This window comes from Podarcis vaucheri (assembly GCF_965113315.1).
Source record: "Podarcis vaucheri genome assembly, chromosome: 4".
NCBI lineage: Eukaryota > Metazoa > Chordata > Lepidosauria > Squamata > Lacertidae > Podarcis > Podarcis vaucheri.
Window position 1 is genome coordinate 86,941,112 of NC_138762.1, and position 12,812 is coordinate 86,953,923.

Below are 12,812 nucleotides of genomic sequence, written 5' to 3' on the forward strand. Positions count from 1 at the left end.
TGCAGCCATGCCACTGCAGTTCAAAGTGAAACTCAACAAACCAGCTCTCTTTGCCCACCTTTCCTCAGGACACATAATTATTAGAACCTCACATCTTCCTATTATCCCTAACTGTCTTGTTTCCATATTCTCGCTGTCCTTCAACCCAATGGCTATGATCCAAACCCCCAATCAACTACATTTGAGCTCCCCACAAATATTTGGTTTGGTAGCAGTATTAGAAATATAAGCTGGGGGGGGGGATGGCTCCTTAAAGCAGGTTTAGGGTTGCCAAAATGGAATGCCTTGTTGCCACTTTTAGGCCGGCCAGCTCGAAAGTCATATTTTTTCAATAGAGCTTTTTGGTTCCTGAAAGTCCTTCTGATTGTGCAGATAAAATATGACAGATAGAATTCTACAGGATTTGTTGCTAACTGTGTGAAAACAGTCCAGATCCGAGGATTCCCAGGCATGCGCCTCCAGGTGGGTGGAGATGTCAGGTGCTATCCTGACACCTGGGCATCTTCACCTGGTTGCAAGTGGCCTGGCAAATTTTGACCACTGTTTGGTTGCACCCACCTATGCTCCTTATAAGGCAAACCTCCCCCTCCTCCTTGCTCCATCTTTTTAATAGGTACAGTTTGAGAAGCTTGTGTGAGTTTGTATAACCTTGAAACAGCTAACAACCTTCCCGTTTTATTTCTCTGCTGGCAATGCAACCAAAAATGTATTTTTTCTTACTGCGTAAATAAAACAAATTATATTCATTTAATACTTGCATTTATTGGTTCTTGCTAATTTATCCAGGTGTTGGTGCTTGGGCGTAGCCAGGATTTATGTTGTGGGGAGGACAGAACCTCAGTTAAGTATTTTTATTGATTTACTTAATCTGGAGGGGGGCAGGGGGGCAGCTGTCCTGCGTAGGAGAGTTGAGAAGGGTAGTAGCCTAGCACACCACCATGGAACACAGTTGCCCCCAGAATTAAGGTGCCAGAGGGCTGCTTTCGACACAGTTTAACTTTCCTGTTTAGTCGCTACGTCTTTAAGAAAGGATAGCAGAAGCGTCTCGATGCCCAACAAATCAGCCTTCCGCCGGTTCCAGCCTCATCAGTCGCAAATTATTCGGTCTTTCCCTGCCATTTAATCGGTCGTTTGCTGATATTAGCCAAGGAACGAAGGAGGCACACACCAGGCGCGACTGATCCGGCGTGAAGCACTTTCAAAACTCCACCGAGTTGATTCGGAGTCTGAGTACAAGGGATAAGGGTAGTTCCCAGTGAAATCGACGACGCGTGCCTTTGCTGGATCGTGCCCAGCAATGCGAGAGGAGCAAGAAAGGTTTCCAAATGCAAAGGCTCCTCCAACCCTGCCTAAATTCTCAGATTGAGTTGCAAACTAAAGGGCAAGCACGGGACTTGATATGAATTATGAGGTGTGTGGAAATAGGAGGACGGTGTGTGGGGGGGTTCTGCTGCTTTATTTTATTTTATTTTATTGTTTTACAGCCTTCTCGGTAGTGGCGCCCTCCCTGTGGAACGCCCTCCCACCAGATGTCAAAGAGAACAACAACTACCAGACTTTTAGAAGACATCTGAAGGCAGCCCTGTTTAGGGAAGCTTTTTAATGTTTGATGCATTACTGTATTTTAATATTTTTTTGGAAGCCGCCCAGAGTGGCTGGGGAAGCCCAGCCAGATGGGCGGGGTATAAATAATAAATTATTATTATTATTATTCTGAGCATAGGTGTCATGGGGTGATGGTGTGGCTGCGGGGAGCGTCTTGTCTTCTCGAGCTACAGAGGCGGGTGTGGTTGCGTGCCGGGGTTGTGTGTGTGCATTTTGGCTTGCAAATTATAACGGGAGTCCTGAAGTGGAAATTAAAATCCGGCTCCGTCCTTAAACTCGCTTACTTGCAAGGCCCTGCCATGAAAAACAGGGGGGCTTCGGAGATCGCAGCTTGCGGTTGGAAGCGTTTTCCAGAAATCAGAATCATAGGATTGTAGAGTGGGAAGGGACCCCGAGGGTCATCTAGTCCAGCCCCGGGCGATCCTGCCCGCAGCCATCCCTGGCTCGAACCAACAACTTTCTAGTGGGAAATGTCCCTCAATCCCCTGGAGGCGGTTCTAAGGCGCTGCTGCTGGTGGTGGTGTGTCCGTCTGAGATTGGGGCGCAGATTTTTCTGCTGAGGCTGCACCGGCGACTAGGAGGATGAGGATTAAGTTATTTCGCTTAATCGTAAAGTGCAAAAGGGGGCATTCTGACGCCTCGTTGATTTCAACGAGTCCAATGTGGTATGTTGGCTAAGCAGGGCCGGCACTGGAAATATTAAGCTCGCCACTCCAAGTACGCTTACTCGGAAGTAAAGCCGCACGTGCTTTCGTGCGGGATCGCAGGCTTCAAAGGTCTTAAACGTTGGCAGATCTTCAGTGACTCGTTTCTGCCGGGTTGCCCGGCGTCCTTGCAATGGGGAGAGTTGCAATGGGGGGGAAACAAAGCCTTGCACATTTTTTTCAAACCCCGGCTTACCAAATCGAGGAAGGCAGAAAAGTTCAAATCCTAAAGGATGGCTCAGTGGGGAGTAGCAAAGCTTGGTGGCCCTTGTCTGAAGCCGCCCAGAGCGGCTGGGGAAACCCAGCCACATGGGCAGGGTATAAAAATATTATTTTATTTATTATTGAAATGGACAGCCTCGTTCAGCTCGCGCTTTCTTGATTTAGTGCGCCCGTCCTTTGATGTAAGAGGAGATTAAGGCGATGGGAAGGAACCAGAGCAAGCAACAGAAGAAACGGGGGAATAGGTTTGTTTTCTATTAAATACACCTCAGAAACATTTCAAACACGAACAGAATGCATTGTAATCCCTGCCCTTTCTAATCCCCTTTGTTGTTTTCCTCTAAAAAGCTGGTCGTTGCGAAAACTCTATAATTAAGAATTAGAGCCCGAGACAAGTTTGCTTTCCCCTCCTCCTCTCTCCCCGTCCCTTTTTCCTTTTGTGCTGTGTCAGTTAGATTCTATACCTGCGGACAGGGGGGAACTGTTTTATGACTGCTTTATTAGCTGTTTTATTAGCTGCTCAGGAAGCCTCTGCTGAAAACGGGGCTAAAAATGATTGGGGATATGATAAAATATAACAAAACAACCCGTCTCACTCACGTTCGAACAGCTTTTAATGTGAAAATATTAGGCGAAATTCAGTCTCGGGATTCCCTCCCTGTGCAAAACTCCTATATCCGTGTTTGCGTGAGCATCCTTACTGTTTGCGTGAGCATCCTTACTAGCTCTTACACACTTGCGCGCACGGTCTCCTGTCGCTTTAACCACCCTGCAACTGTCTGCATGCAAACAGAAGCTGAGACTGATCTGCTTTCCTGGACTCTGGGAGTTGAGGACCACAACTCGCATCATTCCTGACCATTATCCGGGCTGGCTGAGGCTGACCAGGAGCTCAACAGCAAGGCACAGGTTGAGGAAGAGATGGGGCAAACTTAACCTACTGATTCTTCTGCTAAAGGTGTGGAGCTCTAGAGAAAGGCTGTAACCCTCACGCCCCCTCTCTCTCTCCCCATTTCCAAATTACTCTGGACGACCCTGGAGAGACCTACTTAGAGAGAATTCCCATTAAAATGGATAGGATCTGCGAGTTCAAGCGCAGATGGGAAAGCAGAACTTTTTGGAACGTTTCCCTGGGGGCGCCACGCCATTTCAGATCGCCTAAAAATTTACCCAACTTTTCACTGGTTTAAAAACGGCTCTCGACTAACTATGCGACGTGAGAAACGCGTTGTCCGTTTCAGCATCTGCTAAAAAGAAAATAAACGGCAGCGACTGTAGGTCCCCCTCCCATCCCAGTTTCAACGAGACTTGCGCGCGTCTCGCGCCTAACCCAACTCTCCATGCTCATTAGTGGTCATCCGTTATTTATTTATTTGCATTTTAATGATAAATCCTGCTGCTTAATCCTATAATCTGTTTTGTTTCACCAATTGGATTCGTAGCAATAAGTAGAACGGAAAGGGGGGGGGCGAAGCGATTTAAAACAGACAAACTAAAGTATTTGAAAGCTTCTTTCTGTGCGGGGAAAAAATCGGAAGGGGCTGAGAAGGAAGTTGGAGGGCATCGTAAAGAAAACCTGAAAAGTATGAAGAGCGCACAACTCCATCCAAATACACTCCGAAAGTTGAAGGCGCGATCCAGCGGAAGTTACGCACGTTCCGTCCCCGTTAATTTCAACAGGACAGTAAAGCTTTCAGCACCTTCAGTGCACCTTCTCAGCGAAATCAGAGAATACATAAATTTGGCTAGAACCTCTGCTTTCTTCCTGTCGCCTTTAATTATTCTCTGGAGTTCTTTTTTTTTAAAAAAATATCCCATTATATTCTTTTGCAAACCAAAACCTGGTAGAGAACGCAGGTTTTAGAAACCTTCTCCGCACCCAGAAATTCTAACCATTCCACATAAAAGGCTATATTTTAACTCCACGGTCCCTGTCCCAAGGAAAGCAGGGTTTCACGCCTTCCCGCTCCCTATAAATGCACCCATTGCTCGCTGTTGAAGTAAAGACGGAATGTCCCAGGACAGTCCTCAACCCTTGCAAAAATTCCACCATTTCTCATATGCCATCTTTTGCTCCTGCAGTTAAACGAGGGATGTCCCCAGTTGTCATTAAGTTCTCCCAAAAACAATGAAGACATGATGTGGTGTTTTGTTTTTTTTGCGGGGGGGGGGAAGGAAATAACCCCAACAGGCAAGGGATTAGGAGAATACCACAATCAGTATCTCCAGGGTACAATTGAGAATAATGAAGAAGAGAAAGGAAGACAAGGAGGGGAGAGGAGGGGAAAAAAATCCATTTTCATTTCCTGTTCCCTGGGGGGTGCCTAACCTCCGCAAAGTCTGCGATGAGAGGGAGGCTGAGAGAGGCTGCAAAGCGGATCACCTATATCAGTCTTTGCCAACCTGGTGCCCTCCACATGCTTTGGACTACACCTCCCATCAGCACATACTGGTGGGGAGGAAGGACTGTTGGGAGTTATAAAACATATGGAGGGCGCTAGGTTGGCAAAGACTGACCTATCTTAGAAGTAATCTGCATTGATAATTCGATGGCAGTTAATTCTAAGAAACTAAACAGGTACAGAATCGCCTTCCTAGAAGAAGAAGAGTTTGGATTTGATATCCCGCTTTATCACTACCCGAAGGAGTCTCAAAGCAGCTAACATTCTCCTTTCCCTTCCTCCCCCACAACACTCTGTGAGGTGAGTGGGGCTGAGAGACTTCAGAGAAGTGTGACTAGCCCAAGGTCACCCAGCAGCTGCATGTGGAGGAGTGGGGAATCAAACCCAGTTCCCCAGTCCACCGCTCTTAACCACTACACCACACTGGCGCTCTAGAAATTATTCACCCCCTGCCCTGAGTCAATACTAAACGAATAAGGCGGGAATGGGAGGAAACGTTCCAGGGAAGATCAGAAAAGTGCTTACACCTCTGCTGCAGGAATATGTCCAAGTGATTTTGAATTTGGCAGGCTCAATGATTACGGAGGGTAAGCAGGTAGTGTTTTTGTGGCACAGTGACATCCAAACCATATTTCACCAGACATCACCTTATTTCAATATTAACAGAATTCTGGACTCCAAGGGCCCTTTTCATTCATGGGCCTGGGTTCTGATACCAAACATCTCATATATATATAACCCCCCGAAGTGCTGTAAAACTAATTTAAGGTGATGGTGTTAACAATCAAAACCCTAAGATTTTGGGACCAGGCAATCTGAAGGACTGCCTGCATTAATGTGTGATTGCCCCAGAACCAGATGCCCTGCCCTCTGGTCCAACACTGAGAGCCAGTGACTATCGGGACAGGGCCTTTTCTGCAGGGGCGCTGCATCTCTGAAGGAACTCCAGACACCTCCAGCCCAGTTGGTTTCTGGATGATTTAATAGCTGTTTAATCTGCTGTGTTATTTTTATCAGTTGAAATAGTTGCTGCTGCTGTTTTAAATGCTGTTTTTGTTACTTTTGTGCAATCTTATCTCAGGTCACATCCGCATCAAACATTTGAAGCACAAGGATGCTTTAGCTGAGATTCATGCACTGCAGGGGGTTGGACTGGATGACCCTTGGGGTCCCTTCAAGATCTACAATTTGCTCTTTTACCACTTTTCAGTGCCCAAGAGTCTCCATGATTGTTCATTTGTTAAAGGTGCTGGGAATTGTAGGTGTGTAAGATTGGTACTATTAACAAAGTGTTATTATCGTTGTCATTTTAAAGAACCTGAAATTTACAAACCACTGCAAACAAAAATAACACATCCACATGACGCTGATGCAAAAACTATGCACACACTAAGCAAAAGAATGAAATATCATTCTCTCTCCTCCGCCCCACTCCCTACTTCTCTCTCCCACCAACCACCAATGTAGAAAGGACTCTATAAATTGAAAACAAGAGTCATATGTACTTTTGTTATCCATGATGAAAATCTTTCAATGAAAACAAAATTTTTAAGAAGCAACTTACAAAAAACAATTCCCAGAATTCCATGGACTGCAAGAAGATCAAACCTATCCATTCTTAAGGAAATCAGCCCTGAGTGCTCACTGGAAGGACAGATCGTGAAGCTGAGGCTCCAATACTTTGGCCACCTCATGAGAAGAGAAGACTCCCTGGAAAAGACCCTGATGTTGGGAAAGATGGAAGGCACAAGGAAAAGGGGACGACAGAGGACGAGATGGTTGGACAGTGTTCTCAAAGCTATGAACATGAGTTTGACCAAGCTGTGGGAGGCAGTGGAAGACAGAAGTGCCTGGCGTGCTCTGGTCCAGGGGGTCACGAAGAGTCGGACACGACTAAACGACTAAACAACAACAAATGATTGTTAAAGTGTGCGTTAAATGTGTGTTGTGGTTGTGGGAACATTGTTTTACTGCCAATTGTAAACCACCTTTGGGAGGGTAATTTATCCCGAAAGGCAGGTTTTCAAATCCATTAAATAAACAAGTAATTTCCAAGCAGTGGTTTGTAAACTAGTCCTCAGTGAGGTGGAAAATCCCAGGTCGAGGCTGTATCACTTCAGTCTATACCAGAAGGACAGGGATCCCATTCAGTCCATGCATAAAACTGTGTTGAGCCTGCAACTGCTTCTCTTGAATTCCCAAAATCTTAAAAATTAGGATGACAAAGCAACTGTTTTTATTAGACATGAAGAAAACACATGATCAAGAAGGAAGCCTAAAAAGCAGGAAGAAACCACTAACCAAGGACCCCTCTAGCAATGTTGAACTCTTGCAGTTGAGTATGCACTCTGCTTCCATTAAAATAAGTACTGTAAATGAAAATGACTTTTTTTTCAGGAGGGTTCCTGCACACTGCAGATCCTCTGTACCAAGAAAGAAACCCATTACTGTAGAGATGAAGAAGAGCACGTGACGTTACTTTTGTAATTGGAGCGACGTGGGACACAACACCACTTGGGTAAACGCGAGAAACATGTTAAGCCAGTAAAATTTTCGTGTGAACCTGGGTTGGCCCATCCACACACTCCACCGCTGCATGACTTACATGATTTGCTATCCTTCAGTCGACAAAGGAACAGCAGCCAATCCCAACCCTCTCTGAATCTGGACTGGAGGAATCTACTCAAAAACACCTAGGTGCCAAATGGGGCGCATCACTTGCCCAGGGAAAGGAGGCGACACCCCGGGACTGGACCGGGTCTGTATAAACATTTTTTCCCCGGCTGGTGCGGAGCTCGCTCTCCTCGCCTCAAAATCACCTTCGGCAAAGTTTGTAAGGACTCATGGAGGCCTTGGCGCGCTTTTTGGCCCTTTCGCCAGGTAGGCGCCTTCCTGCGCCTGAATCGACGACCCCACCTCCTTTTTTTCCCCCCTGAAGGCGCGGACGCCTTTGAGAAGACACGGCCAAAACAACAAAAACAACAACGCCGGAGCAAAGGGAATTAAGGCAGGAATTAACTGCCTCGCTCGCTAACTTAGCAAGCCAGTCAGTCCATGGTTGCGGTGGAGGAGCCCAAATTATCATGGCCACAAAACCCGATAATAATAGTAATAATCTCTGCAACCCAGACAAAACATTTATCTCCTCGCCGCTCTGCCACAAGGACCCGCATGGTCAGGATTCATGGCGACCCTCCGATTCTGTGGAGAATGGTCTTTCCTCATGCGTGTGTGAGAGAAAAAGAGAAGGAGAGGTGGAACCGCATTTCGGACACTTTCATAAGGCTAGTTAAACTCTGGCAAGGGCTTGCAGCGCCATCTTGGATCGCGACTGCTCCGAAAGCAAGGCTTTCTAACCGAGCTTGACTTCACGAGAGCGCAGGTTTGTGTGCGCCCGAGCGCGCATTTTGGTCCCCGGGCCTTTTGGTTTTGCTGCCTGTCGGAGGAAAAAAAACCCCAAAACAAGGGTTTAGGCAGGACGCAGGAGCGGCCTCACAAACTAGTGGGAGACATTGCCCTGGGGCTCCAGGAGTTCCCAAACTTGGGTCGCCAGCTGCTTTCGGACTACGATTCCCATCATCCCTGACCATTGGTCTTGCTAAGCTAGGGATGATGGGAGTTGTAGTCCACAAGCAGCTGGCGACCCAAATTTGGGAAACCATGCCTAGTCGGTGCCTTTTTGGGTGTTTTGTTTTTTTTGCAAATCGTTCGTTAGGATCATCCAGATCAGCCCCCCTTCTTCATTTTCCTTTCCGCAGCCTTCTTTTTTTCTGGCACCGGGGCTGCCTGGCTCTCCTCTGCTCTCAGTTTCCTCCTTGCTAGTAGGCCAACGCTGGTGCAGCTTATTCTACAAGAGGTTACTCGAAAGGAAGCCCCTTCCACTTCAGTGGGACTTACGCCTAAGCGTTTATAAGATAGAGACTTTTAAAAACAGCCGGTTTTTAAAACGGGGGGAGGAAAGGGGTCGATGTGGCTGACGTCCTTTGGAAGGCTACACCCTCCTTCTTTAAAGCCCCACCTCTTAAGCTAAATGTCTCTAGGGATTGGTCACTCAGAGCTGAAGGCGCTCTGTGCATGCCCAGGAACATTCAACTGCAGATAACTAAGAACAGGTTCATGGTGCTCACATTCAGCGTTGTTTCCCTAACACGTGTGCGTGTGTGTGTTTTTAGGGCGGGGGAGCCACTTTAAATTTAATCAGTCGACAGGCTCAATGACTCCTCCCCCCGCAAGTGTTTTCTATTTACCCGTTTAAGCAAACAGAGCAGCTTTCCCGGAGCGCCCGTCTTAAGCGCAGCTTGTAGGTCATGAAAAGGTTGGGGCCCGGTTTGCAACTCCGCATTCTGCTAATTTCTTAAGGAACACTCTTTGCGGGGCCCCCGCACAAAAGGCGATGATTTAATGAGGAGGAGAAACAAACTGGCTGATTGTTGGCGCTCGCAACTTCCTCGGGAGTCCCCCTGGCAGCCACAAGCTGATCTCTGCGCCTTCAATGCGGCTCGCCTTCGGGAGGAGAGGCCGGCCTGAATAGAGGACAAAGGCGGCTTGTTCTGTTTATTTACCCTCCCTACAAGCTGGGTTAACCTCTCCCAAACAGCCCAGGCTAAGCCCGTTAGCCGCACAGCCCAGATGACCCGCTGCAGAATCGCCTCTGTCATGCAAACGAGCCTCCTCGGGCCCCGACGAGAAGATCCACCAGCTGCACCCTCTCCCCAAGCAAGCTGGAGGCGAGGCACCCAGGGGTGGGACAGCGGGTAAGTCCACAGCCCTTTCCCACGTACTTTGAGAGAGAGCACATTCCATCTATGGGGGAAGAAACGATGGTTGCTTTATTGGAGAGAAGGTGTGGCAGGTCCCAGGGTTCATCCCCAGGTGGGAAAGACTGAAAACCTGGAGGGGGTTGCTGCCAGTTAGTGGATACAATGGTAGCCTGCTTCCTGAGTTTCTACTGTTTTAGGGGAAGGTCTTAGGTCAGCGGTGGACCATTTGCTTTTACACCCAAAAGTCCCCAGGTTCAAATCTCCAAACCCATCCACCTACAACTCTGGGAAGGATATAAGAGATAATCTGAGTACTGAAGTATGTTCAGGGTCCCAGCCACAACACTATTTTAATCCTAAAATTGTAGAATTGAAAAGGTACCCCCTAGGGACATCTAGTCCAACCCCCTGCAATCTTGCTTACTCATTAATCATTACTACTAAAGACAGAGAGGTTTTCTTCTTAATGTCCCACAGAGGAACTTACGGTCTTCAAACAAAAACATCATGAAGGTCCCAGGCCACAGAGAGGTTAGGCTGGCCTCAACCAGAGCCAGGGCTTTTTTGGCTGTGGCTCCGATCTGGTGGAATGCTCTGTCACAAGAGACCAGGGCCCTGCGGGACTTGACATCTTTCCGCAGGGCCTGCAAGACAGAGCTGCTCCACCAGGCCTTTGGTCAGGGCACAGCCTGACTCCCTCCTTTGGCAATCTTCACAGAACTTTAGCCTAATGGTTGCCATCAATTTGAGTTGAATTAATTTTAATGAAATGATTTTAGAATGTTGTATTATTTTATTGTTGTTAGCCGCCCTGAGCCCGGCTTCGGCTGGGGAGGGCGGGATATAAATAAAATTTATTATTATTATTATTTATTTATTAATGAGCGTGTTTAAGCTTCTGGCTTTAAATAGGTCTGCCCTTAAAACACTTTGAACTTGCCCCTTTTTATTTAGATGATGCTTAGAGAAGCAAAGGTCTGTCAACGCCTCCAGCTCAAATGCTCTTAAAAGAGGACTCTTGACTGCATTAAAGATAGCCTGGATGGAGGCTAGAGAGGAATCATAGAATCATAGAGTTGGAAGAGACCACAAGGGCCATCGAGAAGGTGTGAATAAATTAGCACTTGTGGCTCCACCCACTTTTACTTTCCCGCCCACCACTGCCCTGTGGTCTCTGGAAGGCTGCCTACAAAGGAAAGTGGCCGTGGGTTGGAGAAGGTTCCCTGCCCTGGTGTCATAGTTGGGCTCTTGCGTGGGTTGTCTGGCCAAGTAGCAAGGCAAGGTGACATGCTTCAGGCAAGGCCATCAGAGTGGGGCTAGATGAAGGCAGTAACTGGTGCATGAATGGCCTAGCGAGTATGTTTAAAAGTGTTGGTCCTAGCTACTGCGGTAGCAAAATGCCTTGGGCTGGCCCTGAATTCTTGGCCTGGTTCTATCTGGCATTGGAGGAGAGGGCCATATGTAGCTCTGGTGGTGGTGATCTGTCTCGGGAGGCAATGGAGGAGTGCGCCTTTGCGGGTGGAATCAGGCTGTTGGATGGTAGAGACCGACATGGGAGAGACATGTTTTGTCGCAGCTGGGGCAGATGAAGGCGTCCGGTTGTGCTGCTGCAGATGCACCATGGCCTGCCTTCTCCTCACTCCTCCCAGTGGTCTTTCCTCCTCTGGTCACTGCTATGGATGCTGGACCTGACTGCCAGTCTCCAGGCACTGCAAAGGATTTCCACATGGCAGGGTTGATGTTGCCAGTCTTTCTCACGTTCAGTGTTCAAAATTAGCCAGATGCGTTTTGCACCTGGCTTTCGACCACTTGCAACCAGGTGTAGATGCCTGGCATATTCACCACCTGGGGATCTGGACTGTGTTCACACACCAATACTCCATCCTGTAGAATTCTCTCTGTTATATTTTATCTGCATAATCAGAATGAAGTTCTGGTACCAAATTGCTTTTTCTGTGCAGCCTGAGCAGGAGCAGTCACCATTAAGAAAGAGGTTGGAATAGGCCAATATATATGTGGACTGTCCCTGGATCGTTACTTTTCTCCTTTAACTTCTCAAAGATCTTAACCTAGCTTATGGGCACAGACAGGATTCATGTTGGGGGGTGGGGCAGAACCAAGCAATGTGTTTGGTTATTTATTTTTATATACCATATTTTTTGCTCTATAAGACTCACTATTTCTCTCCTAAAAAGTAAGGGGAAATGTGTGTGCGTCTTATGGAGCGAATGCAGGCTGTGCAGCTATCCCAGAAGCCAGGAACAGCAAGAGGGATCGCTGCTTTCGCTGCGCAGTGATCCCTCTTGCTGTTCTGGCTTCTGGGATTCAGAATATTTTTTTCTTATTTTCTTCCTCCAAAAACTAGGTGCGTCTTATGGTCTGGTGCGTCTTATAGAGTGAAAAATACAGTACTTGATTTGGAGGAAGACAGCTGCCCATGACCTAGCTCAAGGTTGTCCTCTGAACTAGCCAGATGTTTAACCGTGACTCAATCACAGTCAGTCCATTGTTTGAAATGCTCCTCAATTTCAGCTCTGTTAAATCTGGTAGCAGGGCTGGGATGGGGTTCTGCCCCAGGCTGAAGGTACTGCCTGTGAGCACATACTACTGGACTAGATTCAGGATGGGAAACACCTGGCACTCCAGATGTTCTGGCCTGTAATGCACATCGTCCCTGACCCACTGGTCATGTTGGGGGCTGATGGGAGCTGGGGCACCACAATATCTGCAGGCCACAGGTTCCCTACTCCCAGCCGAGGTGGATCAAGGATCTGATAGTAGTCAGGCAGTTTCATGTGTTATGCTTCTGGATCTTTAATCTCTCTTTCCACAGAATGTTTCTGAGTACATACACAAGGTCACACACTGCTACCATGGATTAATCAATATTGAGCAATTACCACCCTTAGTTCTCTACTCCCAATTGTTTATGCATTTCAGAATCTGCCCTTGCCAATAAACTTTTAATGGAAAAGCAGACCAAAGAACTGTTTCCCCACAAGGTTTGGGAGGTACTGCAGTCTGGCTATCTGAAGGGGCTTAAGTGGTATGAAAGTTTGGAAAAAGCTACTGAGCCCTGGTTTTCAGAAAGCTAGGAAAAAGAGCCTACCAACCATTGG

General features: G+C 47.4%; 1 long non-coding RNA gene across 2 annotated transcripts in view; it reads left to right on the forward strand.

Moving 5' to 3' along the window:
* LOC309530204 overlaps positions 1–12,812 on the forward strand; it is a 155,237-nt gene that overhangs the window by 114,471 nt on the left and 27,954 nt on the right. The window contains exon 1 of one of the 2 annotated variants that reach the window (XR_014218676.1): positions 8,641–9,687. The exons of the other annotated variant lie outside the window; for it this stretch is intronic. This is a non-coding gene — a long non-coding RNA (uncharacterized lncRNA). Of the gene's footprint in view, positions 1–8,640; positions 9,688–12,812 lie in introns of those variants that run through there. 2 annotated transcript variants of the gene reach the window in all.